The 8,798-nt window shown below is 37.8% G+C and overlaps 1 protein-coding gene across 8 annotated transcripts in view; it reads left to right on the top strand.

Annotated features, from left to right (window-relative positions):
• The window catches only part of Kansl1 (KAT8 regulatory NSL complex subunit 1), a 129,511-nt gene that overhangs the window by 33,193 nt on the left and 87,520 nt on the right, over nt 1-8,798 (top strand). For 4 of the 8 annotated variants that reach the window (XM_029483464.1, XM_021176689.2, XM_021176693.2 and 1 more), the window contains one exon: nt 8,583-8,627. The exons of the other annotated variants lie outside the window; for them this stretch is intronic. The gene's annotated coding sequence lies outside the window, so the exon portion shown is untranslated. The remainder of the gene's footprint in view (nt 1-8,582; nt 8,628-8,798) is intronic. 8 annotated transcript variants of the gene reach the window in all.

Raw genomic sequence — 8,798 nt, 5'->3', positions numbered from 1 at the left:
GGAAAGAGAGGCCCATTGGACTTGCAAACTTTATATGCCCCAATACAGGGGAATGCCAGGGCCAAAAGAATGGGAATGGGTGGGTAGGGAAGTGGGGGGAGGGGTATGGGGGACTTTTGGGATAGCATTGGAAATGTAATTGAGGAAATACGTAATAAAAAAAAATTGGTAGACATTACCTTCAAAGTATAGTAGTTAAAATAGGTCAAAATTTTTCCAAATGGTTGTGGAGCATATTTCTAATCCCAGCATTTAGGAGACAAAGGCAGCAGATCTCTTTAGTTCCAGACCAACCAGGGCTCTATAATATAGTGAAACCTTATCTTAAGCTTTGCAGTCTGGGTACAGGAATTTGGCTGTGTGAATGAGTGGAACTTGGAGATTGATGAGGTTTACCAACTGTGTTCAGTTGGTAAAGACTTTAGATTGTGTCACCTCATGATCAGATATTCCTGCTAACTTTTTCCTAGTGGATCTGCATCTGATTCATTCAGTGTAAAAGCTTGTATTTATCTGTTGGCACTGTGCTCCTTATAGAAAATAGATTTAACACAAACCATATTGTTTTTATATAAGAAATGTTTAACCTAAGGAATGATGGGCTGAAATCTGTGAGGTTTTTTGTTTTTTGTGTTTTTTTTTTTTTTTTTTTTTTTGAGACAGGGTTTCTCTGTATAGCCCTGGCTGTCCTGGAACTCACTTTGTAGACCAGGCTGGCCTCAAAGGGAGTTTTTGTTATATTGGCTGCTATTGCCCAGTGTGCCAAGGGAGTACAGATTATAAGGCTAGATTATGAATGCCAACTCAGTCTGGAAGGAATGAGACACACTTGGATGATCTTGTAATTTGAAGCTAAACTTTGAAAGAGTAGAATGGGTAAAGAGAGAGAGGAGCATGGAAAAACCTGGGATTTTTATGTATTCTGGTGAGTAGTGAAGGCAGAGTGTAGAGAGCTTCAGATGTTGATTGCTAAGGGAGTAGATAAGGAATTTGAAATTTATTCTTAGTCTAAGCATCACATAATCAGATTTGATTTTCCTCCTTCCCTCCATTCTTGCCTTTGATGTAGTCAGTATAGTAGAGGCAAGACTGGAAGCTTGTCAAGACTGGATGGAAGAAGGAAGGGAAACTGGAGATTATTACTACTAATGCCTTAATTATCGTAATACCTAATGAGGATCTGAAGTCAGGCGGAGGCACTACAAACATTTTGAATGTGTTGATCATTGTGTCCAGGTTCTAGAGCCTGTGAGTTGGTTACTCAGTGTTTTGCATAAAGTGGATGGAGTAAACTGTACCCACTCTCAGAATCATTCAGGGTGTCTTTCTTGGAAACTTTTCTTAACCGCTCCAGATAAAACACACAAAACTGTCTTCACACTTAGTTTATATCTTATGGCATTAGTGAGACTGTACAATTTTGTAATCTTTCTGTGGTTTGATGTTAGTAGACACATGAGGTGTTTCTGTTAGAAGATAAACCACTGATTTACATCACAATTTACGCAGGGAATATTTATTGAAGTGCAGAAGTTGGTTTTGAGTTTGGTGTTGGGACAGTTTATTCTTCCCTTTATTTTTGGTATAGAGGAGTCTTGCTTGCATGAGCTTTGTACTTGAGACCTATTTCCTCTGTAAAGCCTATGCTGACTACTTCTCTGCTTGTGTCTTCCTTTACTGGACTTGTTATCCTTTGTGTTCTGATTGATAAATATATTTTAATAAATATATCTGAGAAAACAGATCGTTGGGTGTTCTTATTGATTTTTCTCTAAAGACTAAAATTAAAGTTTTAATGTTAGAGTTAAGGACCTTCCATGTTAAACCTAACCTTGAACTTTGCCTAGTATAATTTTAAGCTTGAGCCTGGGGCTAGGGATGGCTCAGCTGTTAAAAGCACTTCCTGTTCTTTTGCAGGATCAGAGATTGGTTCCTAGCACCTACACCAGGTTGCTCACAACTGTCTGGAACTTCAACTCCATGGGATCTGGCCTCCTCAGATCTACAAACTCATAGGCACACCCTTAGTTATATACATCGATAAAAATAATTCTTTAAAAAGTATGAGATTTTTGCTTTTTCAACATAGTAGTTGTGACCTTGGGCAAATTACTTATCTTGGAACATCAGGTTTTCCTCATTCATAAAATAAGGACAGTAGGACTTACTAAACAATGTTTCTTTGAAGATTAAATAAAAATATAGGTAAAATAGGGGCTGGTGAGATGGCTCAGTGGGTAAGAGCACCTGACTGCTCTTCCAAAGGTCCAGAGTTCAAATCCCAGCAACCACATGGTGGCTAACAACCATCTGTAACGAGATCTGGCGCCCTCTTCTGGAGTGTCTGAAGACAGCTACAGTGTACTTACATATAATAAATAAATCTTTAAAAAAAAAAAAAGAATAGATATTTCTAAAAAAAATATATATATAGGTAAAATAGACATTGGTTGGCATAGTAAAAGGACATTTAATGCTAGTAATTAGAAGTTTAACATGTGTGTGTGTGTGTTGGAGAAGCACTGCTACATGTGTACCAAGGTGTATAGGTGTGAAAGTCAGATGACTTCTTGTGAAGGTTGGGCCTCCACCATTTGGACTCCAGGGATAAAACTGAAGAAGTCAGGCTTGCTGTTAGTTTGCCTTCTGAGCCTTCTGTCCCACTTCATGAACAGCACTCTTAGTAACCTGTCTTCCAGTTAATATACCCATAGTGATTATGAAATATTCTCAGTTCAGAGGCTCAAGTTGTTTTAGGAACCTGTTTAGGTAGTCAGATCCACTTTTTTTTTTTTTTTTAAAGATGCACTATTTATTTATTTATTTTACGTAAGTACACTGTAGCTGTCTTCAGACACTCCAGAAGAGGGCGTCAAATCTTGTTATGGATGGTTGTGAGCCACCATATGGTTGCTGGGATTTGAACTCAGGACCTTTGGAAGGGTGGTCAGTGTTCTTAACCTCTGAGCCATCTCTCTAGCCGCTGCCCCCCCCCCCCATCCACTTTTAAAAAATACTTTGTTGCCCTTCTCTAGCACATTTCAAATTATATAATGGACTTATTTTTATGTTTAAAGTATCATGAGGTGGGGACGCTTTTAATTCCAGCACTCAGAAGGCAGGATCTCTGAGTTCAAGGCCAGCCTGGTCTACAGATCCAGTTCCAGGACTGTCAGGGCTACATAGAGAAACCCTGTCTTGAAAGACTATCCTGTGCTGTAGCTTCCAGTTACTTGATCACAGATTACTTTGCAGTTCCTCTCTTCCTGAAGCTGTAATACACAATCTGATTTATTCCAGCTGCTCTTTGGATCATCTCCCAAGTTCTCTTTCTGTCAGTTGATTAGATCTTTTAACAAAACTGGTGTGTATTTGAGGGCCTGTTTTGGGGGAACTCTTAACCATATCCATGATGGTACTTAATGATTATCATATCTAGATAAAGTTGGTAAGCATGTAAAAGAGGGAAACTTATCAAGGAATTTTGCTTTTCTTAGAGTTAATAAATTGGCAGTTGGGGAACATTTGGATAACTTGAGTTGAATGTAACTGACTTGAGGTCCGTCGTATAGTTTAAGCAGAAAGGATAAGAATCGAGTAGCTGGAGAAAATTTTGTGGAGCTGCTGGAGATGTAGAAGTTTGGGACTAAAAGGAGTTTCTAGGTGAATGATGTCTTGGTATATAGACTTGCCTGATAGTACTTCAAGTTTAATCTTGAAGAATTTGAACTTGTGGGAAAAACAATGTAGCAACTTGGAGAGTATGGAAATGAGGCAATTAAGGAACTACAGTAGCAGCCAGGAAGCTGTTAGGATTATCTAGGTCTGAGCTGGGGAGGGCTTGGGCTGCACTGGTGGGGTTAGTAATAAAGAGGATATCCCAAACCTGAGCCTGAGAAAGAAATGAAAGAATTTGATCAGGAAGGTAAAGTTAGGCTGGATAAGAGAGATTTCTTTATTATATGTTGTCCTTATAAATATTGCATATTTTTTATATACCCTGTATTTGACTTTTAGGTAAACTCAGCCCCTTCATATTTCTGGTTTAAGATCTGAAAAAATATTTTGCTTTGATGACAGTCTTAGAGAGGTTTTCATTGCATTGTTGTTGTTGTCATGTATTCATTAGTCCTTGATCTTTCTATTGTTTTTTCTCCTTCCTTTTTAATCTGTCTGTTCAGCTAGTCTCTGTAGAGCTGGGGTCACATTTCAGAGTCTAAATGGTACACAGTTATCTCAAGCCTGAGTACATGCTGGCCATTCATGACCACACATCAAACTACTTCCCCACCTTTTAAACTTGCCTTTTCTATTACTAGGGTATATATTTAAGAACATTCTTCTTTTGTATTAACTATATTAGTATGTCCTGTGGTTTCCTAGAACCATTTTCTTCATGCCATTTTCTCTAACTAGAAAAGAGCATCACCATTATCTTGTCCATGTCTCTCATACTGAAATTTTAACTAATGTTTTTATAGCTCAATTGATACTTGCCAACTTTTTGTATATGCTTTTTTAACCTTCTTGCACTTAAAATGTGTCCTTGTTTCCCGCCTCCCCTCTCAAAATGAGGTAATGGTGAAATGGCCTTATTAGTAGAAACCCTATTAGGGGCAGTAGGAGTTTTTTTCTTATTTGACTTTTGCTTTTGTTTTCAGTATAAGTATGGTTGATTGTAATACTTGGCTTATTGGCTAACCAGATTACCTTAGCTCTTCAACTTGGGTCTCTGTAGTCTTTTTTTTTTTCTTTTTCTTCTTCTTTTTCTTCTTCAGGGTACATGTTTACAGGTAAGTCTTGTGCACCTGAGTTGCTAACTAGGGAATTACAAAGAATAAAAGTGAGGTGTTTGTTCATATATAGGTTCTGACTTAACAGTGCTCAGAAGAGCAGTGTGGAGAGATTCTTATTTCAAGACGTCTTAAGGAGTTGTGGTAGTATGTGGTTTTGCTTTGCTGTCATTGGGGGTGTGCTTGACTTGCCTGATTTTTTTTTTTCCCCTTTTCAGAGAAGGCACTACTGGTATCTATATACCTATCTATAATTGGTGATGCCCTTAGATACTCTGCAACATACAGAATTGCCCTTCACTCCCCATCGTGATAAAAATTTCCCAACCAAGATGTTAGCGGTGCTGTCGTTGAGAAATTGTCCTCTGGGTATATGTTTTTGTTTTCCAAGTGCCACTTATATTAAGGAGTTTACCCCTTGAAACTGTCACAATTAAGAATAATAGAATAAGCCGGGCAGTGGTGGCACACGCCTTTAATCCCAGCACTTGGGAGGCAGAGGCAGGTGGGTTTCTGAATTCGAGGCCATCCTCGTCTACAAAGTGAGTTCCAGGACAGCCAGGGCTATACAGAGAAACCCTGTCTCGGAAAAAAAACAAAAAAAAAAAAGAATAATAGAATAACATCAAAGAAGTCATGCAGTTGCACTATGTAGTCTTACATTCATCAGAATGATGGTGTATGTGGAATCAGTAGTCTTTTGTTTTGGTTTACTTTATTAAGACAGGATTTCTCTGTATGGACCTCACTATCCTAGAACTCTTTGTAGACCAGGCTGGCCTGGAACTCAGAGATCCACCTGCCTCTGCTTCCTGAGTGCTGGGATACAGGTGTGTGCCTACATCTCCTGTATTATTAGGAGTTTTCTTTTTTTCTTAAGATTTATTTGTTTTTCATTTATATGAGTACACTGCAGCTGTCTTCAGACACAAACTAGAAGAGTGCATCAGATCTTATTACAGATGGGTGTGAGCCACCATGTGGTTGCTGCAAATTGAGCTCAGGACCTCTGGAAGAGCAGTCAGTGCTCTGAACCTCTGAGCCATCTCTCCAGCCCTATTAGGAGTTTTAATAGAAAAAGTTATTTAATATGATGAAGGGCTGTGTGAATCTCCATCAGGGAAGCTTTCTAAATTTTTTTCTATTGTAACTTTGTGTGTGTGTGTGTGTGTATACACCATTATACCACAATATACATGTAGAGGCCAGAGGATAATCCACAGGAGTCTGTTCTTTCCTTTGATCATGTGGATTCTGTGATCATTTCAGGTAGTCAGGATTGGAGCTCACTCCTTAACTGGCTGAACCATTTTCTTTTCTGTCTCTAAAATACTGCTTTGGAATTGAGAAACTATCACCCAGATCACTTTTTCTGTAGCTAAAAGGCCTTGATTTGGTGATTCTTTCATTTCTACGAGCTTGTTTCATAAGATGAACCTATGACAACATGTACTGCATAGTTGTTTGGTTTGGTTTGTTTGTTTTTTTTTTTTTTTTTTTTTTTTTTTTTTTTTTTTTTTCTGAAATAGGGATTCATTGCAGAGCTTTGGCTGGCCTGGAATAGAGAGATCTTCCTGCCTCTGCTTACCAAGTGGTAGGATCACAGGCATGTATCACAGTGCCCAGCTGAGCCATCTGTTCTTGACAGATTGTATTCTAGATTAGATAAAGATGAACACACATCAGACTAGAATTCTTTATTCTGTGTATATATAATTTGAGTATTATTTAGCTCAAATTACCCTAAATGTATTGCCCTGGTTGTTATGAATATTATGAAGTTAATTATAGCTTTTAAAGCCTAGACTTCTTTAAAGAAAGGTGATTTATCATAAGCTTAAAATTGACTTAAATTTTTAAAAAATTAATTTATGTATGAATATTTTGTGTACATACAAGTCTGTGCCCCACAGGAATGACTGCTATGTGCAGAAGTCAGGACATTCTGCTCATTGTTGAATTTAAGAAAGTGTATTATGGTTGCTGGGCATAGTGGCCTTTAAAGGCCTTAATCCCAGTACTTGGAGTTCAAGGCCAAGCAGAGCTACATAGGGAGATTCTGTCTTGATGTTTAAAAAGTGAAGAAAGAGTAGTATAATGTTTTGCTCTACTTTGTATTTTGGGCTCTTTTCCTCTTTTGTTTCTCTCCCTTTTACTGACAGCTAATTCTTTTTTATGGTGTAGACATTACAAACTCTTACTACCTACCTTATTAAACAAAAGGAGCTCCTATATTGTATAACAGTTTTTTGTTTAATAAAACATTTTCTATCAGTAAGTATAGATATGTAGTGTTATTCTGTGTTGCATATGTTGTTATGAATAGTTCATAATTTAAATTCTTGGTTGTTTGGTTTGTTTTACTTTTAAAATTTAACCTAATTTTGGTGTCTGGAGAGTTAACTCCATGGATAAGAATACTTGTTATTCTTGCAGAAGACCTGGGTTAGGTTTCTCAGCCACCTTCATGGTGCTTCACAGCTATCTATAACTCCAGTGCCAGGGAATCTGATATCCTTCCTGTTCTGACTTCTGAGAACAACAGACATGCCTATGGTACACATACATGCATTAAAACCCACACACTCATAAAAAAGTTTTTAAAAATTAGTTTTAGTTTTTGAGGAAAGTTCTTATGTAGCCCAAACTGGGCTTAGACTTTGTATGTAATGAAGGTTGGCCTTGAACTCCTGATCCTCCTAGTTTATTGATAAGTTCTGGGATTACTGATCTGTGCCACCACATCTTGCTTGTTTTCCTATTACGAGCCGCATTGTGAAGTAGTTGTGTCTTTCTTTCTTTCTTTCTTTCTTTCTTTCTTTCTTTCTTTCTTTCTTTCTTTCTTAAATATAGATAAAACTAAAAACAGTAAGAAGCAAGAGTGTTGAATTGGAGTGTTGTTGTATGGCAGTTGTGACTAATGAAGCCACTCTTCTTCCTGTGTGTTCTAAGGAGTCCTTAGAGCAACTGATAACATCCATAATCTTTACTATTTCATCAAGAATGTCTTTTAAAAATCAACTAATAATGAACTTTGTGATTCATGCTATAGTGTATGTGTACAAATCAGGACAACTTGAAAGACTTGGTCAAACCCAGGTAGGTAGTCAGGTGATGGCAGACATCTTTACTTGCTGGGTCATCTAACAGGCCCAAGCTGCAAGTGAGGAATTCTGTGATTAATATTGTTTGGTGCTATTGTCTTGGTTCTAAGATACCAGCAATTTTCCTTATCTTTGTTTTTGTACCCTCATTGCAAATGTTAACATAGGTAAAGGCCAGGACCAGTAGAGATTGCTTGGTGGGCTTAAGGTACTTACTTACTGGCCTTGAGTTCTATTGCTCTGTCCTACATTGGTACAATGAGAGAACCAAATCCTGCACATTGCCCCCTGACTTCCTGCACACGCACGCACACACACACGCACACACCCATCTAAAAATAACACAATTTTTTAAAAATGCAAATGATGTTTTTTAGTATTACTATGAGAACATTGACCTTCAAAATGGTCATTGAAGGCTGGTGAGATGGCTCAGTAGGTATAAGTGCTTGTAAGCCAAAAGACCTGAATTCCATCTCCTGAATGTACTGTGGAAGGGAAGAACCAGTTTTTAAAAGTTATTCTCTGATCATCACACACATAAGATGTACCACCACAACCAACACCCCTACCAACAACCAAATAATTTGGGGAGGGCATTTTTTGAGATCTCCAGGGGTACAAGAGATTGTGCTTTTAGGGATAGTTGGTGTAGTTCTTTATATAGGTTTCCCTTTGTTTCCAGACCCAAATAGATGAATCAGGAATGAAGAAGAAGCAGTTAATTGAGGTATGTCATTAATGGGTTAGGGTTTAAGAAAATGAAGCAGGAGGAGAAAGGAAAAAAGTACCTGGAAGAAGAAAGTCAATTCTGAGGTTTCAAGGACTAGAGGATTAGAAAGTTAATGCAGCTCAGAAAAAAAAAAAGCCTTTTTCTGAGAGTTAGTGGTCCCCATCTCAT

The sequence above is a fragment of the Mus caroli genome, chromosome 11, assembly GCF_900094665.2.
Source record: "Mus caroli chromosome 11, CAROLI_EIJ_v1.1, whole genome shotgun sequence".
Taxonomy (NCBI): Eukaryota; Metazoa; Chordata; class Mammalia; order Rodentia; family Muridae; genus Mus; species Mus caroli.
Note: the sequence above shows the minus strand (reverse complement) of the source record. Positions and strands in the feature narration are given on the sequence as shown.